At 41.1% G+C, this 20865-nt stretch overlaps 1 protein-coding gene across 1 annotated transcript in view; it reads left to right on the forward strand.

Annotated features, from left to right (window-relative positions):
* Positions 1-6212: 6212 nt before the first annotated feature.
* FKBP5 (FKBP prolyl isomerase 5) overlaps positions 6213-20865 on the forward strand; it is a 109736-nt gene continuing 95083 nt past the window's right edge. The window contains exon 1 of the mRNA XM_061632488.1: positions 6213-6310. The gene's annotated coding sequence lies outside the window, so the exon portion shown is untranslated. The remainder of the gene's footprint in view (positions 6311-20865) is intronic.

Below are 20865 nucleotides of genomic sequence, written 5' to 3' on the forward strand. Positions count from 1 at the left end.
ACATGTAGAAGTTCATTTGGTACAGAATGCATCCATTTTTAAAGGAAATGTATGTAGTCAAATTTATATAGTATGTATTTGTAATACATTTGTATTACAAATGTAGAAAGTACATTGCCAGTAGCCAATTTAAGCCTCACAGGCAAGAACACTTTTCATCTATGCAACCCATATTTTGAACTCTCATGTGTCATGTAAATTGGAAAGCCTAGTATTATTGTCCACACTGGCGTTTTTGTGCGGGATTAAAAAAAAAACACCATGGGTCATTAATAGTCAATAGAACATACAAGTGGATCCTGCAACAAAATGGTGCAGTGTGGAGTGGTTCTGTCCACATTTCCAGATGTTTCATTCCATTCCCCTTCCAGCATAGTTCTGAGTCCCCTCCCCCAATCCAACCAACAATCAATCAGCATTTGGAGCAGATTGATAACAGGGACCCGGTGGTCCGAACATATAACACCGATTCTGGCCCGCTTGCATTGGCTGCCTATATGTTTCCGGGCCCGGTTCAAAGTGCTGGTGTTAACCTATAAAGCCTTATACGGTTCGGGACCACAATACCTGATGGAACGCCTCTCCTGATATGAACCTACCCGTACACTACGCTCAACATCGAAGACCCTCCTCCGGGTGCCTACTCATAGGGAAGCTCGGAGGGTATCAACAAGAAAAAGGGCCTTTTCAGTGGTGGCCCCCGAATTATGGAACAATCTTCCTGATGAGGTACACCTGGCGCCAACATTATTATCTTTTCGGCGCCAGGTCAAAACTCTCCTCCCAGGCATTTTAGTATGTGTTAAAATTGTTTTTTAACTTTTTTAAGAATTTAAAAATTTTAAAGTTGTTTTAAATTGTCTAAATTATGTGGTTTATTGTATTTGATGTATGACTGTTGTGAACCGCCCAGAGAGCTTCAGCTATGGGGCGGTATATAAATTTAATTAATTAAATAAATAAATAAATATTCATTCCTCACTGGACTGAGAGTGTACAGAGCACACCTGCTCCTCATTGGGCTGTTTCCAATTCCATGCTCCTGCAAATGTTGGGGCTCCCCCAACCAGGGATGTAGTCATCCAGGCCAGGGTCTCAGGAGGTCTTAGACCCCTTACTGTTTTGGGAGCCAGGTCCCAGCAGGTTCCCTACATCTCCAGCATCCTATGAGGCAATCAACATGTAAGGGAAGTGTGTTGACCACTGAGAAGAGTTTTCTAGCATGCTTCTTTGTCCTTACCCAGCAGCAAAAAAGCTCACAGAGAAAGGGGGAGGTAAGCCTACTCACCCAGCAGTTTAAAAGAAGCTTGTCTTTTTCTTTATTGCTGTAGTGCTTCCTGAGTCAGTTTTGCAGGCCCAATGCGTGTCAATTGCAAGTAAGCCTTTATGAGTTCCTACTTCAGAAAGCCTAGAGAAGTTGTGGAGAGTGGGAATTATGTAACTGCAGAAGAGACAGTGAATCCTGATGATAGTATCCCATCTACACCATTAAGCAGTTTGGTAGCAGCAGGAGATTAATGTGTAGATACTGAATTCAGTACTTTAAGCAATATCTCTGACAGTGAGAAAAGACAGTCAAATGGTGACTGTGATAAAGAAGCAGTATTCAAGCATGGCCAGATTATTTTATAATTTTAGAAGGCTGTATAAACTTAGAAGGGGATGTGGTTGTGAGTATCACGAAGGGACCTTGCACTTCTGAATTTGCCACTCACCAGGGCCACTGACAGATGGGTAAAAAAGGTTAGTTTCTCAATTTTAAAATCGACTCAAAATGTGAGCCCCCCACTGCAATTTCAGTGAAATGAGCTCTCCTGCTTTTTCAAGTCTCCACCACTTCACGATTTTAGCCAATGAGTGAAGTCAGATATATGATTGATGATTGGGCACCAGCGAATTAAAAGCTGCTGTTTTCTCCTCTCTGGCTAGTGGCTTGTTTCTGTTTTGATCATTAGGTACTCCTGATAGATAAGTTTCTGCAGATTCTACTACACAGTAAATGTGGGTATTAACAAGCCAGATAGGATTCTCCATGGTAACTTTCCAATGCATGCCCTCTTTCTTTTACTAGTGTTGTCAAAGAGGAAATGTATAATTTTTTTGTCCCCTCTTTGTTGGTAGCTTCCCTACAGATCTTTTCTCTGTTGCCTCTGCCCATTGGGTTTTTTTTCTGATCCTCCCCATGCAATTTATGCCATTTGGGTTGATCTCCTGTGAGTGCTGCTCTTGGGGGTGGATGGTAAGGGGCCCTTCCACCTCTCAGACTCTGCCTAGAGTTGTATTTTGCACGAATTTAAAATAAAATATGGCAAAAAATGCCCTTGCGTAGGCAAGGCTCTGGCTCTCATCCCCCACTTTTTCCATTTGGTCCCAACACACCTGATACCCAGGGAAGCAAGCAGAGCCCCATGTCTAGCTCTGGGCTCCAGCAGGAGTTAGCATCCATGCACACACGTGCATGTGCATGTTCACACTCCCACACACACCACACACAAACATGCTCTAAGCACGTGAAGGTTGACTGAACCAACTCTCAGCCTAACCTACCTTGCAGGGTTGTTGAAAAAATAAAAATGAGAGGAGGTGCAAATATATCATGTCATATTATTCTCAGACCATGTAAAGTGGGGGGAAAGCATGCATAAAGCCAGCCCACGAAACCTTGCTTTAACAGCAACATTCCAACAACATTTCACAGCAAAATACCCCCCAAAAGCTTGCCAACACACACACAGTCTAAGCATGTGCAGCTTGACTGAACCAACTCTCAGTGTAACCTCCCTCACAGAATTGTTGGAAAGACTCCATACACACTCACTGTAGATGTAAAAATACATACACCCTATATAATAGTTTATTGTCAAAACCAGTTGGTCATTGCAGAACATTTTTAATCATTTTCCTGCCAAACAGCTCAGTGACACTTAAGTAAGTCCTACCAAATTGCTTAAAAATAGGATTGGAGGGTTGGACTAGGACCCGGGAGACCAGGGTTTAAATCCTTACTTGACTATGAAGCTCACTGGGTGACCTTGGGCCTGTCACTGCCTCTCAGCCTAACCTACCTCACAGGGTTGTTGGGAATTAAATGAGGAGGGGGAGAACTGTGTATGCCATCTTGAGCTCCTTGGAGAAAAAGTAGGATATAAATGTAATGAATAAATAAATGAATCCCCCAATCCTACAAGAAAATGGCAAAACATGTTACATAAATACACCTTAAATCAAGACTGTGGATTCAAAATAACTGTTCATATTGGTAATATATGTGTTTAAGTAGCAGTACTTGTCAACCCAGTAGATTGCCAGGAGGTAGGGGGGGCAATCTACATACAGTGTACTGGTCCCAGGAACTCCTGTTAGCACCCCTGCAGTACACTACTGCCCTCAACCCTGCTGATACATCCCTCCTGTGTGTGGGTGGTACTGTTTTCGCTGCATAAGGAAAGCTGCAACAAAATATTGTATTTTGAGTGCTTCCTGTTTGGGATGCCAGACACTCCATTCCATTCTCTATCTCACTGCCCCCCACCGCCCCAGTTTTTCTCCTCCCTCAACCACAAAAAAATAAGTGAGCATTCTATGGCCACTGAGCATGCCCAGTCTCCATTGGGCTGTTGGGGGGGGTGTCCTATTTTTTTTTGTGCTGCTTAGACCTTGGGCTTCTCCCAAATCTGCTAATACATCCCGCTTGTGCAAGGGTGGTGCCCTTTTGGCTACATAAGCAACAGCCCTCTCTCCCTTAAGGTTAAAATTAGCATGTAGAAGGAGCAATTGTTTAAAAGAAGCCTGCAATGTTTAGCTGCCTAACCAATTAGATTAATCAATTGCTTTTGATCAATCAAAAAGATTCTTGTGATAACTGGGGAGCAGATTTTTTCTTTTTTTAAAGTTTTCATTATTGAGAATGCCACCTGCCTCTTTATTACTATCTAAAAACAAAAATCTTAAAAACTATGGGTGACAGGTGACATCTCAGATGAGGCCATTTCTCTTCAGAGCTTCTCCTTCCCCTTTTTTCTGGCCACCTTAGAAGAAGTATTCTCCCTTCCTTAACAGATAAATCCCTCTTCCAAGATGGCACCACAAATTTTTTTTGGAAGTATTCCTTTATTCATGTGAAAATTGATACAGATTTAATCAATTAATTGACCAATATGTAAACAATCCTGTAAGAATTGTTTAGTTTAGCCTTTAAAAAGAAACACAGAGAGAGAGAGAGATCAAATATAGCAATTGATTGCTATCACGACAGGTATATATTATACTCCTACTTTTCTACCATTTGACTTTTGAGAGGCTATTTTTCTAATCATATGATGTATCATCTGAACTCATAATTCTTTCCTAGCTTCTTTCCTCGACACATATATATGACATACACACAGGAGAAGGCAAGCAAGGAAAGAATTATGTGTTGAGATAATGCTGCCAGTCTAATATTAAGCCCACAAAACCAAGGAAAAGAAGCATCCAGTTAGCATTTAACTCCATCCTCACCCCTTGTTATTTTCTGCTAAGTGACATAACAGATGTGCAAAAGCAATTAACCACTCGTGCATACACACGGGTGAGCCAAGGACGGGACGGCAGACAGGGGGGATTGGCTCTGGGTGACAAAGGGAGCCCACAGACTTAACGCCTTAGTTTGGGAGGTGGGGCACGTTTTCCTCTTAATTCCCTCAATAATGGGGATGCACACGTGGGTCAAAGCAAGCGGAGGCGAGATCTTCAAAAGCCAGCTTTCTCGCGATGGTCCTCAGGATCTAACTCACACTTATTCTAATCCAGCTCCCAGGGACCCTTGGTCACACCCCGCTGCCGTCCCAAGGCACCCTCCTCGCAGCACCACGCTCCAGGGGCCGGCTTATTGCCGCCAGCGCCGCCGCTTCGTTTTCTGGAGAAACGAGCCACTGGGCGACCTTTCATGTTTGAGAAGCTGGTCGTAAACATTCGTAGAGAGAGGCCCGGGCACGGGGGGGGGGACGGGACTGGGAGGCTGACCGATGGAAGTGGTCTCCCTGCTCAGGAATTTGGCCAGGAGAGACGGATCGAGGTTTCGTAACGTTGTGGAAGTTCCCGGAAAAACAAAAACACACACGCTCTGCGATCCATTCTCTTCCCCCAGCTGCCTTAGAATCGCCCAGCTCTGCGAGAGCGAGACGATGCAACTACCACCTGAACACCGACATAAAGAAATGGGTTTGATGGCCGGCACCTTTGAAGTGAATCGGGAAGCCTGCCCGTGCACTGCACACGCTTCAAACCGCGTTAATTGACTATGCAAATAGCCCGAGTCCGGGCCGCACTCAATTTGCGGCTACATTTGCCGACGCTGGATAAACAAATGGTCTTCTCTAGTCCCTGTTGCTCTGTCTAGGCAAGGAGAAATTCTGTAGGCGAGGGAGCAACTATCAAGCTGGGAATGTATCCGATTAAAGCCATGTTAAAGGCAACATGCAGTTCCCATGTTTCTTGTAGTTCTTTTGTAATTCCGGATGGGAAAAGTCGAAAACGACCTCTCCGTTTTTCATTCTGAAGGTGTTAACAAAGTTCTGTTTGAGTTGTTCTGTTGGAAGGGTTATACCCAGATCAAATTTCACAGATCAAAACAGTCAGCAGTTATCTTCGGGGGAGTTTGTTCGTTACCAAAATCTGTTACAGTTCTGCCCTCCACTTGCCTTCTCAGTCACCAAACATTTTGCTTCGATGGAATTGATTAAGCTTAGGTTATTTAATTCGCCTGCATTTTTAAAATCTCTGTTAGGAGAGGCAGGAAAAGTACACGGGGGGCGGAATATGGTAGTAGTTGTTCTACAGCCTGAAAACTAGGTTGCCTGAGGTGAGAGAACCCCTTCTGCGACATGGGATTGCACAGTGATGAATAGGAGATACCGCCCGGAGGCGGGGGCGGGGGCGGGGGGGTGTCGGTGGGCCATAGCCAACCCACCTGAGGTGATTTCGGATGCAACATCGAGGGGGGACGGGATGCGTGGGATGTGCTCTTCATTACTCGATCTATCAGCCTCTATTTTCGAGGGAGGGAGGATTGGGAACTCGAGACTTCGGACTCCCCTCAGGCAGTTGATCGTTGATAGGTGGGAGGCGCTACTTACATACGGGGGGGGGGATCAGTAGCCAATGAGAAAGCGCCATGGATCCCTTTCTTACAGACGGGCAAGCGCCAGGGCCAGTAGGCGTAAGAAGGAGGGGCTTCACTATGGGAACTCACGGCCAACGCCGGTAGCTCATGTCATTCCCGGTCGGGTAACGCGGCGGCAACGGCAGAAGCTGGTGGCGGCAAGGGCAGGTACCCGGCGTTGGCTCGCGGGTTAGGGACTTCGCGGCTTTGTGAAGGGAAAGAGGGGAACTTTCTCGCCACCTCAGAGGGAAGGGACGCTGCTCTTCGCCAGGGGGACGTCGAGCCTTGTCTTACTCCACTTAAGGGGGCGCTTCAGCCTCCCTCACGGCCCCCTTTATCTCCTCCTGGCAGCCCCTTCGGAGAGGAGGCCCCTTTCGTCCTCCTTCCTGAGGGGAAATCTTATGGAGTGGACAGCCCAGTCGCTGACTACCACCATTGCGCGCTTTGCTCTCCGTCACCTCCATAACAACAGCCGCTCAGTTCCCCACAGAATTCAGACCTTGCTTGTCCCACCGCCTCTTCCAATCTCCCCGCCTCGACTTCCCAGGGCAGGCGTTGTCTTTAGAGACTTCTGAATCTCTCTCTATCTCTCATCTCTTTAAGAGCCTCCATTCTTCATAAAACAATAAGGGGGCAAGGCAGCGTAAGAATAACGGCAAATGGCACTGCCATTTGTTTCGTTTTAACGCTGTGTAAGTTGCCTGGGGACTTTCGGGTATCAAGCGACTAATAATAATAATAAAAAATGATGCGTAAGCATATCATGTTTGGGGCGAGCGTTGGAGTGGGTGATAGGAATAATGAAATAATTGGAAAGAGCGAAAATGAAGACCCTGATCTCCCCCACCACTATCACCGAGCAATCACTTTTTCGGATGTCGACACACCTTTCTTTCCAACCTAGGTTTCGTTTGTGTGTGCGCGCGCTTACTGTTTTATGACAGTAGTGTTTGTTGCCTCAGTAATTGCAATTGCACAGAGCTGAGGAGAGAAAGTAATGATGTTAGTAGCCTTGACCCCGTCAGTGTCTCCTCTTCATTATGTAAGGAGGTGGAGGGTAGGGGGAGGAATTTAAGCTCTCATGTCACTTCCATTTTTCATACTATCAAAGACTTGGGAGATGCCTGATCTGGAGCCAGACAAGTGGACCTAGTAAATGAAGATTTGAGAAAAGACTTTTGGGTGAAAGTGAGAAAGCATTTCATTTTTCCTTCGAAGAACCCTTTGGCTAAAGTGATATCTTGAAGAGTTTTTAGAACTGCTGTCGTTTCAGGAGCTCCAGGCAGTGTAAAGCTTCTGAGTTTGTATCTTTGTTCTTTTTTAGTTATAGGTGTAACTCAGAATAAATAAGCATTGTTCTCTCTTTGATTTGGAAGGTGAGAATGAAAAGTTGGCAAAAGGTTGGAAAAAAAGAAAATAAAATTTCTCACAAACAGCAGCATGTGCACGAAGCTGCAATAGGAGCATTTTCCATTTGAAGGCATCTTCATTTTTAAAAAATTTAGACTCATTTTGCCTTTTGAAGCTTCATAAAGATTCTTCTCCAAAATGGTACAGAAGCTCCATAGTCTATAGAAACTATATTGTGGTGGTAGAAAAAGCAGCACTTTCCCAACATTATATTACTTTATGAAAACATTAGTTGGATTCCCCCTGGAAATGTCTTATGCCTAAAAAGAATAATCTCTTAAACCACTGGAAAGTTTTTATGTGCAAATCCCACTGAAATCACTATCAGGAAGAGAACACAGTAGTAAATAAAATGGGATGTTCACATGAGACCTATTAAGAAGTTCCCACTGGTTTTAGTGGGGCCTACACAGGAGAACTGCCCACTAAATTGTTTATGAAATGGGAAAACATACCTGTGGATTTTTTTTCATACTGTCAAAAAAAGCTGTTAACATATTAAAATAAAATATTCAATCAGCAAACAAAAAATATACAACAGCAAAATAACAATTTAGGAGAGGCAGAAGAAGGCCTTCCTAACCAGGGGTGTAGTTGTCCAGGGTCTTGGAGGGTCTTGGAGGGTCTTAGACCCCTTACTTTGTGGAGAGCAGGGTTCCAGCAGGGTCTCTATGTCTCCAGCATTCTATGAACCAATAAGCAGGAAAAGGAAGGGTGTTGATCACTGAGAATAGTCTTCTAACATGCTTCCTTGTCCTTTCCTGCTGATTGAAGCCAATCAGAGTGAAAGCAGGTGAGTCAGCCACTGAGAAGACTCTTCTCAATAGCTAATACACTCTCATGCTCATAGAAGGTTGTTTAAGGGGTGTGGCTTTGAGGGGCGTGGCTGTGACTATTATAAAGGGACCCTGCACTTCTGACTTTGCCACTACACTACTGTTCCCAACCTAGAAGATTAAAGGATGCTCTATATCTCACACTTAGGAGGCCAAGAAACCTGGACAGACTATGAGAAATGCTTAAAAAGCTTACCCCAACTAGAAGAATAAGGGTGGTCTCGGCTCTGTCATAATCCTACCTGAATTATATTAGTCACAAAGGGCACAGTGTCAAACATAAGCTTCAATAGCTATTTTCTTGCATCATTTTTTTCGTGAATTGGATGAATGTACTAATAAATAGGCACACTGATGACAAGGAACTGTAAGAACTATGAAAGGAAAATCTGAAAAAGTTCTACATAATTTATCATCTAATCTAAATGAGAATACAACTTTTTATATAAATCCTTTGAAGCATCTTTAAGAGTGCCTCTTAAAGAGCAAGATGAATTATTTTCAACAAAAAATATTCCAGTGTCCTAGATCCTTAGTATGCCAGTGAATTGAACTATTTTCGTGTGATCTGTCATTTTACACTCTTTGAGTGTGTCCATATCCCTTTTAGGAAGAAGGTATAAAACCTAAAGCTTAAAAAACAGCCATTTTGAGCTTTAAAAAAATCTTGTTTAGTAACCTGTTTCTGATAAAAAGTAGCAGTAACCATGTTGTTCCATAAGAAAATACCAAAAACCCATATTAGAACAATAATGTTATTACACCAATGGAAAAAACTCAAATCAGTATTTATTAAATTTATATCCCGCTCTTCCTCTCAGTAGGAGTCCAGGGCGGCAAACAAAAGCACTAAAAACACTTTAAAACATCATAAAAACAGACTTTAAAATATATTAAAGCAAAACATCTTTAAACACTTTTTAAAAAAAGGTTAAAAAACATATTTTTTTAAAAAAAAGAGGGTCTAAAAACATATTAAAAAGCAATTCCAACACAGATGCAGACTGGGATAAGGTCTCTGCTTAAAAGGCTTGTTGAAAGAGGAAGGCTTTTAGTAGGCGCCAAGAAGATAACATAGATGGCACCTATCTAATATTTAAGGGAAAGGAATGCCAAAGGATAGGTGCCGCTTCACTAAAGGTCTGTTTCATACCTTGTGCAGAACAGACCTCCAGATAAGATGGTATCTGCAGGAGGCCCTCACCTGCAGACTACAGTGATTGACTGGGTATATAAGGGATAAGACGGTCTTTCAGTTATCCTGGTCCCAAGCTGCACAGGGCTTTGTACACCAAAACTAGAGCCTTGAACTTAGCCTGATAGCTAATAGGTAGCCAGTGCAATTCTTTCAGCAGCAGGGTGCCATGTTGGCGATACCCTGTCCCAGTGAGCAGTCTCGCTGCCACAAAAAGCTAGTATGCAAACTGTTCTGTTCTCAAGGACATTTAATCAAGCTAGGTGATAAACAAAGTAATAGGATGGGGGGATTTTAGCTGATTGGGAAGTCTTCATCTGGTCATGGTCTTAAGATGGAATCAGGGAGGAGGTAGCTGATATTCAGATAAGGTTATTAAGGTGCTTTGCTGTACCAAGGGAACAGAAAGCATAAAAATGGCTGATTGCCAGTTTTGGAAAACACAAGAACAGGTCTGTCTCCATCTTTAAGTCAAACACCTTGGTAGGTGGAAAACTACCTGTTGGCAGTGGTCAAATCTGTATACTTCACGAAACAGTACTAAGTGAAGGATAAAAAGATGTATTTCAAGAGTTATTTAATTTGCCAGGATTTTTTTGCAGAATTCAAAGGTATGTAGGTTGTACTTTATAAAGAGTACTTTTTCTTTTAAGTTATTTGCTAGTCAGCTCTGGCCAAAGGAAGCTTGGGTCCAGAACAGGCTGGGGGGGGGAATAAAAGCAAGTCAGTGATAAGGAGCTATGGGTTAAAATCATTTCATATGGGAGTGGTTAAGCACTCATCCCTCCCCCACAGCTTCTGTGCTACAAAGTGCCGTATCTCAAGAGTGCCTTACAAAGTAAAAGGGGACACAGAATAATGAATGTCTTGTGACTGGTTTTTAAACTTGTTTTGTGGAAACTTCATTGGGTGTTTTTGGTTCTAGAAGTGCAGGGTCCATGATAGTTGCAGCCATACCCGTCACCCCTTTTTTTGCTGCTGGGTTGAGAATGGGATCCTTGTTAATGCCTTCTCCCACAACTACAGAAGTCCCTAGGAGCCAATAAGCATGAAAGAGGAGAGTGCTAGCTACTGAAAATAGTCTTCTCAGTGGGTGACTCACCTCCTTTTACTCCGATTGGCTCCAATCAGCAGGAAAGGACAAGAAAGCATGTTGAAAGACTCTTCTCCATGGCTAACACATTCCCCCTTCATGCTGATTGACTCATAGGATGCTGGAGACATTGGGACCCTGCTCCCAAAAAAGTAAAGGATCTAAGACACACACACACCAAGACCCTGGATGACTACACCCGTGCATTCTAGCATCATAAGTGAAACTGAGCAACCAATTTCTGTTTTGTTTAGCATCCCAGTTGTGATTTTTTGTTTGTTTGTTCCACTCATATACACTTTAAGGACTGAACTCTGAGTCGCTATGGAGACACAGCTCAAAGAACTGAGTATGATTAAGAAACAGACTTAAGGTGTATACAAGCTTGCAACAGTTAGTTTTGTCCCAAGGTCAAGGGCTTGCCTTACTATTAGGGTTGCCAGGTTCAGGGCCTGAGACTGATCCTGTATCTTTAGAAGAGAAAGTCAGCCAAGTGCAGGTGTTCAACACCTGCACTTGGCTGACTTTCTCTTCTAAAGATACAGGATCAGTCTCAGGCCCTGAACCTGGCAACTCTACTTACTATGAATATGGTAACAGCCATCCAGGCAATTTTATTGTCCTTGGTGCAGTTGCAGTGCTACTAGGGAGGGCCCCAGCTTGTCGTCATAGTTGGAATGAAAGTGAAACCAGTGCAGTAAAATCTCAGTTGATTACCAGATTGTTTGTGGTGTAGATAAATGTTGTACTCTCATTGCTGTGCACTGTGAAACTGTTCCTTGGCTGAAGGAGGGCAAGAGGTGTATCTCACCTTTGATCCTCTCCACCACTCTCTGATGTCCCTTTAGATGGTGGGGCTTAGCTCCTTGCCTAGTAGTTCTCTTACTGCACCTGCCACCATTTTACTAAATGCCCCCGCTCCCTGTGGCCTATACACATCTCAGAATGGTCATCCAGTCCAGTCTAGGATTGTTTCCAGCATTGCTCCCATATCGCTCTTCTTTGATTCTCTTCCGTACTCCTGTGCATTGAATTGTCCCCAGTTCTGGGAGAGTCTTGACCTTGTGTAGTTCTGCACAAATTTGTTTAACTGAAATCATTCGGATTTATTTTCTCATAAAATTGTTTAGAATTGAGATAAAATTAATGTAATCATCAGTGTTTTCAGTGTTGTTTGAACAATACTGTACCTTTATTTTTAACAATAAAGCATCCTGTGGCACCTTGAAGACTAACAATTGTATTGTCATGTAACCTTTTGTGCGGCAGAGCCAGTTCATTTGTCTGAGCCATAAAAGCTTATACCATGTTTACATTTGTTAATATTCAAGATGCCATAGGACTCGGTCTATTGCAAAAACAAACATGTATGACCATCTTTACGGAATTTAATAATTCTGATGTTCTTAACAAAAAAGAAAAAGCTGTAGTTGAAACATGGCTTTGCTCTGCCCTTAATGTCTGGAATCTATTTTGATGACAATGCAGGAGATTTCTGGACAAAATCATACCTAAATATTTTGTGTTGATGCCTCAGAATTAAAATATTTCATCTTGGTACAGAGCTAGTGTTTTAAAGTGTAACTCTTTCCTGAAAACATTATGAATGCATTCAGTTATTTGACAGAGCAGTCCTATATTCACGTTATGCTGGGACCAGCTATATGCCAGCACTATGCTGAAAGAACAGTCACCATATCCAATGTATGGTTAGAGGGGAGGAGAAAAACACAGACAAGCAGAAAACACAAAAATGGCATTAAAATGTGAGACATACCACCAGTGTGTCCTTAAAACCACCATTTTGGAACACAACATCAAAGGGGAATGAGTAGAGTCCACATAATACAATACCCATATAGCTTTGCCAGGGGACCTGCAGAGAGTGTATACAGCTCTCCTGGAACAAAAGCTCAGTGAAAGTAATATACTTTTGACAAGCAGCCTAGGGGAGAAGTTGGTGTAAAGTTGCATTGTTGGAGGGGCCATGGTTGTGGAATGAAGCTTGGTCACATCCACACCACACATGTACAGCACACGGCTTCCCCCAAAGAGTAGTTTACTCTTAGAGCTAGAGTTCCCAGCATCCTTAACAAACTAAACTTCCCAGGATTCTTCGGCGGAAGCCGTGTGCTTTAAATGTATGGTATGGATGTAACCGAGGAGTATAGGATATGGTGTAAGTGTGTTCCTGCCCTGTGCTGCACAAGACCTGCTCACAACTCCAGCCCATTTCAGGTATTCTGTCAGCAAGTCTGCCATGGTAGAAGCATATCGAGTGTACTGAAAAATCTGAAATATTTTTCCAGCCCTGACTGAAAGGAACCTTTAATTGAATCAAAATTGAAACACTGTATAACATGAATAAGATGTGTGGGGATTATTGGGGATGGGAATAGTGAAACTAAGAGGAAACCAGTGTTGGTTTTTTTAGGAAGTAAAAGTTTCTAGCTCATTACTAAAAACAAAATTGGAAATATAGGTAAGCATGCATACTTAATAGAATTCGGACATGATTACATAGATGTTTTTTAAAAAGCCAATAATAGTTTAGATTTTTAATTAATGGCAGCATCCAAATTCCATGCGATTCTGTTCAATCCATCCGGCTAGAGTGAAACAGCTGGAGTCTGCTCTTTCTGGCAGCAGGGTCTACTCTTTATGATAATATCTTCCTGTCTCACACTGTTTATTACTTTTCACTGCAAAAATGACATCTTACACTTGCAATATACATGTGCCTTTATGTGTGTATGTGCACATTAGTAGCAAAGGGTCCTGCTGGGAAAGGTTTGAGAGCCACTTTTGTATATAATCAAAATGAGAAGGAAAAGTTCGATAGAAGGAAAATGCTTTCTCATATTGGTAAACTTCACAAATGTGTAGTTGAAAGATGTCAAAATAAGATCTGAAATGGCTGCATAAAAAGGAGAGAACTGGCCTCAGTCTCAAATTTTTAGTGCCATTTAATGAGTTTGATAGAAGTGGGAACTTCCTTATTTTGTTGAGGAAATGATAAATGAGGACAACACATTTTGTGAAAGAAAAATACAGATTATAACCAGATTATAGGGTTCAGGCAGGCATATGCTGTGATGTTAATGGGTTTGCTAATTTTTATTTGTCAGTTAACATGCAATACATGTATAGTTGCTACTGTTTAGTTGTATGGGGTCCAGAAGTCTTATCTTAAGGTAGTACTTCTGTTTTGGGATGTGGAATTTTTCAGACACATCTAAGCACAATATCTTGTATTGCTGTTGTCCTTCTAGATAACACAGCTATTGCAATTATTGTATGGAATGTGGCCACTCAAGTATCAGATATTACTAGGGGTAGATGGAAATATTCTGAAAAGGTTTTGGTAGAAAAGGATTTCCAAATGTGAACTTGATACGATACTTCAGAAGTGTCTGCACTTTTGTGGGGTGAGACCTACTGCAAACAGAAGCTTCCAGAATCATAATGGGCCTATCAGGTTCCAGAGCAGAACTCTACCTGGAACAGAATTCATATGCAACTTCAGATGGAACCTGTGACATGAATGTGGGTGAGCAGTGCATTTTCTTGCTTTCATTTTGTGTTTTAAAAATGTGTGAATGGATCTCCTACTAGTCTTTAGGTATAGGTGTGCCCCTACCTCCGTATCTGCTTAACTCTTCTATTGAACCCAATAGTGCTTTTAAGGTGCTTAACTTTGTCTGCCCCTCATTGTATTTACTATTACTCCCCCCTGAATCCTATGCTAGGCGAGTTTTAAACCCTCTTTTTAACGTTGCATGGCTCAAATTGGTCATGGAAAAAGTTCTTTTAGCTGGTCTCTCCCCTCTAGAACTATTAAACATGGAATTTACAGCAGCCAAGGCTCTGGTAAAACGCAGATTAACAGATATTGACAATCAAGAGCTTTTGGTTAAGGCATCCGGCCCTTGCTCTCCTCGGGCGTTGGGCCTGAGTGTTTTACCTCATGCCGATGGGATGCGTTACTTATACTGGCTTACCGTCCCAAAATACAGGAGGGCTTTTACTTTGGCTCGCTTTGATGCCCTCCCGTCAAGACTTCTCGAGGGTAGGTTTGATAAGACCCCAAGAAACCTCAGGTACTGCCCATGTAACGTACACGAGATTGAGACCGTCTCGCATGTCCTATTTTACTGTAAATTTTATGATTGTCTCAGAAACGATCTTTTATCTCCTATTCTTTTATCCTTTCCAGGTCGGTCTAAAAATACACTTTTAACTGTTCTTCTTCAGGGCTCCGATGAATCTGTTACCTTATGTGTAGGCAAATTTTTAACTCAGGCCATGCAGATAAGGAAGAACTTGGTTAAGCCTAAGTCCTGATTTTATGCATTGTTGCTGTTATGTTTTATTGTATGTATGTTTTATTCGTTCGATTGCGGAGGTCTGTGGACTATGCAATAAAGAATATGATGTATTTTGGATGTACTATTATATTTTATTGAGTCTCTGTGGATCTATGCTTTCTTTTTTAAATAAATAATAACAACGCAGTATAGTTATCCTACTAAAGAAAGACTATCTTGAAATCATCACAATTCCATTATGTGTAGGCTGGATATAATGATACTTTGGAATTCTTTTTTAATCAAGACTTTAGGGACTTTGGACTGAGGTTAAAATACAGCTGAAGCATAGTCTATTCCAGCTTCCAAAAATTCAAAAATGAATTTTCTTGTGGCATTTTAGAATTAAAAGTAATATAAAATGGCTCTGTGTCAATTGTGGGTAATATTTTAATCAGGATATGCCAGCACACCTCAGGGATCCTCTAGATTGGTGTTATGTTGCAGAATACACCTCCAAAAAGTCATTGGCACAATAAAAATGCATTAGTGTTGGTTTTTTACTGGACCGTCTACACATCATTCTGCTTCATCAGTTCTGCATTGCTTTCCCAATGTTACCATATTATTGTCACCTAGAGGGGCATTCTTGCACTATAGCAAAACAGAAGCAGAACTAAAAACACACATGGAACCTTTGTGGTATAAAAAATTATAGGATTTCAGCAGGAAGCTATGGGACATGCACAGATTGGAAACACAGTATGTCTGTCCCAAACCTTTTGCAAGCACAAACAGTATTGAAAGTGGGATTGTGTATAACTGCCATGATACTATCATGAACACAAATATTTGTGAATGTACAATAAAAAGGATGTCTGGAGGGGCCCACAGGCTGCGATCCTGTACACTCTTAGTAAGAGTAGGTCCTATTGAACTTGGAGGGCTTACTTACTGAGAGCTCATTTCTGTTTCCCCCTTTATAATCTGAGAGACTGACCAGAACTACGTTTTAATAGTACCATTTATGTGTTAGGCAGGTGTGCTGAAAGACATTCAGGAAGGCATTATCAATGGCCGCCCCTGTAGTTTTGCAGATTCTTTCTTTGGAAGTTTCATGTTTAGTAATGCACTGTCATCTTTCTGTTTGGGCTAACTTTTCTAGGTATTGGTTAATTTGGTAGAAGGTTTTGTATTTACTGTTCTTTAAATGGGATTTAATATATTGTTCTCTGTCTTGACAGGATAACATAAACATTTGAATTAACAACAATGTAAAGCTAGACAGGGTGAAAATCCAAAGGATAATAGCTCTCTGCCACTGATATACAGGATGCCTTTTGAAGTGGCCAGTTGTATGCCAGATTTCCCCTCAGTAAAATAAATAAAATCTGGCTTCTGTCAATTATTTGGGTTTCAGCAAGCAAACTGTTTTTATAAATGGCTCTACTTGTGGAGGTGAAGGAAAGCATACAATTGACTTTCTAAGCAACAGCTTTTCAAGGCTTCAGCTCTGAGAGTTCAATTATAAATCCCTAAAAATATGGTTAATAGAACAACAGTCATGTCAAATGGTATTGTTGATGAAATCATTGTTATTATGTGTAACGAAGTGACTTTTAATGACAAGGTTGCATAAGTCTTAAGTGAGTCATTAAGGGAGGGGAAAGTAAGACTGATGGTTGCATTTACTGTTCGTATTGATGTACAGTAGATCCTACTGGTCTACTTTGCCCCTTTCTTTTAAGAGTGACTGATTATTCTTAAAATGACATAGTTCAGTGTGCATATAAAGTTTTACTGAGCTATTATTTAATCCATGCGCTAGTTTCCTAAAAGAATTGATCTGGATCAATCAGTGGATCTCAGAATGAATTACTAGGCTGCCAACAGTGGATGCTGGGAACAATGTAACAGGAATCTGATGAATTCCCTCCCTTTGAATATTAGGCAGGCGCCAACTCTGCTATCTTTTCAGCGCCTTTTGAAGACTTTCAACAAGCTTTTTAGGTTGAGACCTACCCAGTCTGCGTCTGTATTAGAATTGCTTAATATGTTTTTAAATAATGTTTTTAACCCTTGTTTAAAGTTGTTTTTTAAAATGTTTTTAACACTGTTTTGTTTTAATATTTATTTATTTATTGCACTTTTAGACCGCCCTTTAGCGACAAGCTCTCAGGGCGGTGTACAACAGGATAATGTATTTTAAGATCTGTTTTTATGATGTTTTAAAGTGCTTTTAGCACTTTGTTTGCTGCCCTGGGCACCTGCTGGGAGGAAGGGTGGGATACAAATAAAATAATAAATAAATAAATAAATAATAAATTGGGAATAGTTTTAAATACTAGAAGCCTGTAGCCCAAGATTTGGCTAATAAGTTGCAGTCAACATGCATGTGTGTGTGTGGGGGGGTAGTCTCCCCAGCCTAAAGCCCCCAGATGTCAACATATTTTTTACATATTGAAGCCTACCAAAATAAAGGAAATCCTTACTGGTGAGGCAATTAAATGGAATTGTGGGTAGACAAAGAATTCCCTGAGCAATGAGAGCAGGAATTGTGGTTCCCTTTTCCACAGCAACTATCAGCCTGATCCTATGCATATATTTACTAAAAAATAAGTGCCATTGACTTAAATGAGACTTAGTAGAAATAGGCTTATTTGAAATCAGTGATACTTGTTTGGTAGTAAAAATGTATGAGCTTGAGCTATAAGTAGGGGTGTGTACGCATGCACATGCATGAAAGAGTGAGAGATCTGGAAGCTACTCTAGGTAAAGGAGAATGGAATGTGAGGGCTTCTTTTTCCAGTGTTAGCCTGGGCTCATTTTGGTGGTTACTACAACTATCAGTAGCTCCAATGAACCTGATAGGGAGGCAGAAAGGACCAAGGCAGTCTGGTGGTGATGGGGTGTTGCAGCCAGCCTGCAAGCACTGCTCTCATCTGTCTGATTCCTGTGTAAAAGGCAGCCACTCATTCCTGTCTGGGAGAAATGGGGCTTCATCTACAATAATATAATGATTACAGTTTTAAAGTACCAGGTTATAATCCTTTATATTATTCCCAGGATACAACAACAAAGATTACTATATCATTAAGGAAAAAGACAGATTTAAGTAGGGTTTCATATTTGATATTCTTAAACAAAAGTGCACACTAATTTCTTGATGCAAACACTAACACATGTTGGCTTAGAACCTGGTAGTTCTTATTGCCTGCAAGGTTCCTTTGAGCTACATATATTCAATTATACAGAAATATTTTTAAAATTAGGAAATGTTATGTGATACATTGCTGACTGGCAGAGCAATCCAAACATGTGTGTGTGTGTGTATTGGGCTGAAGTGTCTCCCCACTAGTCCTTTTGGCTGGAATCAGCTTCCCATTGGCTGCCAGCTCCAGAGAAATGCCAGCTGGCATGGAACTCCACCTACTGCCTGCCAAAAGTGCATGTGAGTGAAAGTGTAATTGGTGGGATCCCTACCAGCAGAAAGCCTCCAAATGGGTTTCCACAAACTCCTCCTGAGCCTGCCCTGCTGCTGTCACATGGTGGCATTGGATCAAATCTGGGATTGATTGCTACACCAACTCCAGGCTGGTGCAGTGATATGCCTGCTTCCCACCTTCCACCCCATCCATATGCACAGCAGGACTGTGGATGTGGGGGTGGCTCCACTATTCTGTAAAACCCCACTTGGTGGGGGTAGTTATGATTGCTCCCTAAATAAATAACCTTTTATTCATAATTTGTCAAACTGCATTGAAATGATAGGTACACCCATATACCATATAGCCAAGCATGCAAAAAGACCTGTGTATACACATACTGCTTTTGAACATGTGGAAGAATCATAGGCAAGCCAAACTCCACACAAGAACTTTTGCACATGTGTGAAGGCTAGTTCACCAACTGTACTGCTCTGAAGGATCTCCCAGTCTTTCAGGGTAGCCTCTTTGGAGTCATGTGGAATAGCCTCTCTATGTGTGCTTATAAAGTGTATGTGGGACTTTGTATTATTATTTCAGTTGTTCTTAGTGGGACTTGCTTCTGCATAAACACACACTGTTAGCCCTCCTGAGTGAACTCATGTTCCTTTTTCTTGCTGTCAGTCTAAACTCAGCTCTGTATTTTGCTTAGTTTTCCAACTATTAATATTTATGACTTTGCCTATTCATCAAGTAGGAACATTTGTTTCCCACCTCATGGGAATACAGTGCTCTATCTAGTAACTAGTACTGAGGATTTGTTCAGCAAATAAATGTTCTTGCCTGGTGTCCTTGCATGCATACAAACAAATCCATGTTTCTACTTTGATGCATTGTTGGTCCTAGGAATCAGGGGAACAGTTCAGCTGCATGGTAATTACATTTATTAGCTCAGCCAACAAATGAATATATACAACTATTTCAGCTTCACAAAGCTCTTCATAGCTGGGACAGAAATTCTGGATTTTGAGAAGCTGTTTCTTGATCCCCCCCTTTTTTTTGTTTCCTTGGCCACATGGAATCCATGGTTGCTATCTTATGCACATTTACCTCAATGTAAGCACTACTGAATACAGTGGGACTTGCTACTGAGCAAACATTTTTATTTATTTATTAAATCTATATCCCACCCTTCCTCCCAATAGGAGCCCAGGGTGGCAAACAAAAGCACTAAAACTCTCTAAAACATCATAAAAGCAGACTTTAAAATACATTACAACAAAACATATTTAAAAACATATTAAAACAAAACATCTTTAAAGACATCTTTTTAAAAAAGCTTTAAAAACATCTTAAAAGCAATTCCGACACAGACACAGACTGGAATAAGGTTTCTACTTAAAAGGCTTGTTGAAACATGCATATGAAGATAATGATTTGATTTCTGCTTGAATGGAATCATTCTGATGTTGGTTTAAAATGAAGTTTCAGTATGAATTGGAAGGGGGAAATTATTAAACAGCTTTATTTTATACATATTTTCTGGGAGGTAATTCTCACTGAGCAAAATTCACCTTGCTCCCACAAAAGTATGCATAAGATTGTAGCCATAGATTATCAAAGTTAATGCAGAAACGTATAGTTCTAGGTCAAATCAATCTGAGTACAATGAATTGATTTCACATGAAACTCAATCTCCCCCCCCCAGCCCCTGCCCACCACATTACTGAAAGGAATAATTGATACATAATCTCAGTGTTGCATTCATGTTGGGAAATGTTTAATAACACTTCTTGGATTGGTCCATTAAAACATATATTAGTGCTTGTCTCATACTCCAAGAGTTTTTGAACAATTTGTATTGCCACTTGGGGGAGCTAGGACAGTTTAAAATTCCAAGTTGTTGCTGAATCCTATTAAGCCTGATGGGGAAACAGGAAAAACTAACTTACTAAATCTTTGTAGCAAGTTACAATGCCAAAGATAATGTTCAAAGGTATAGAAGTCTGGAAGTATATGTTATTGTTGGTTAATTTTATTTTATGAAGGATTATCCCAGTTTCAGTAAAAATCTTGTTCAGAGATAAAAGAGCAAGCAGCAAGGGGGTTAACTTGGAGCAATAGCACAGGCCATTTAATGTAATTGGGGTCCATTTTATTTCTAATTGCATGCTTTTTGAAAAAGATTTGATTGTCTAAAGTATGTGTTAATGCATTTTTTTTATTTAATCATTAGCAGCAAACCACACTTGTAAGCCATAGTTTGTTGTTGGTTTATAAACCTTGGTTAATGTTAACCATGACTTAGCATTGTGTGTGAACCCAGCATCCATCGTTAACTATAGTTTGTGCACTCACCTTGCCCAAAAGCTACAGAGCCATGAGTAAAGACAGCCACTCACAAGGCTTAGTGGCTCCTGCTGATGCATTTCTGAAAAAGAGCCTATCTTCTAACTC

The sequence above is a fragment of the Rhineura floridana genome, chromosome 6 (assembly GCF_030035675.1).
Source record: "Rhineura floridana isolate rRhiFlo1 chromosome 6, rRhiFlo1.hap2, whole genome shotgun sequence".
Lineage (NCBI taxonomy): Eukaryota > Metazoa > Chordata > Lepidosauria > Squamata > Rhineuridae > Rhineura > Rhineura floridana.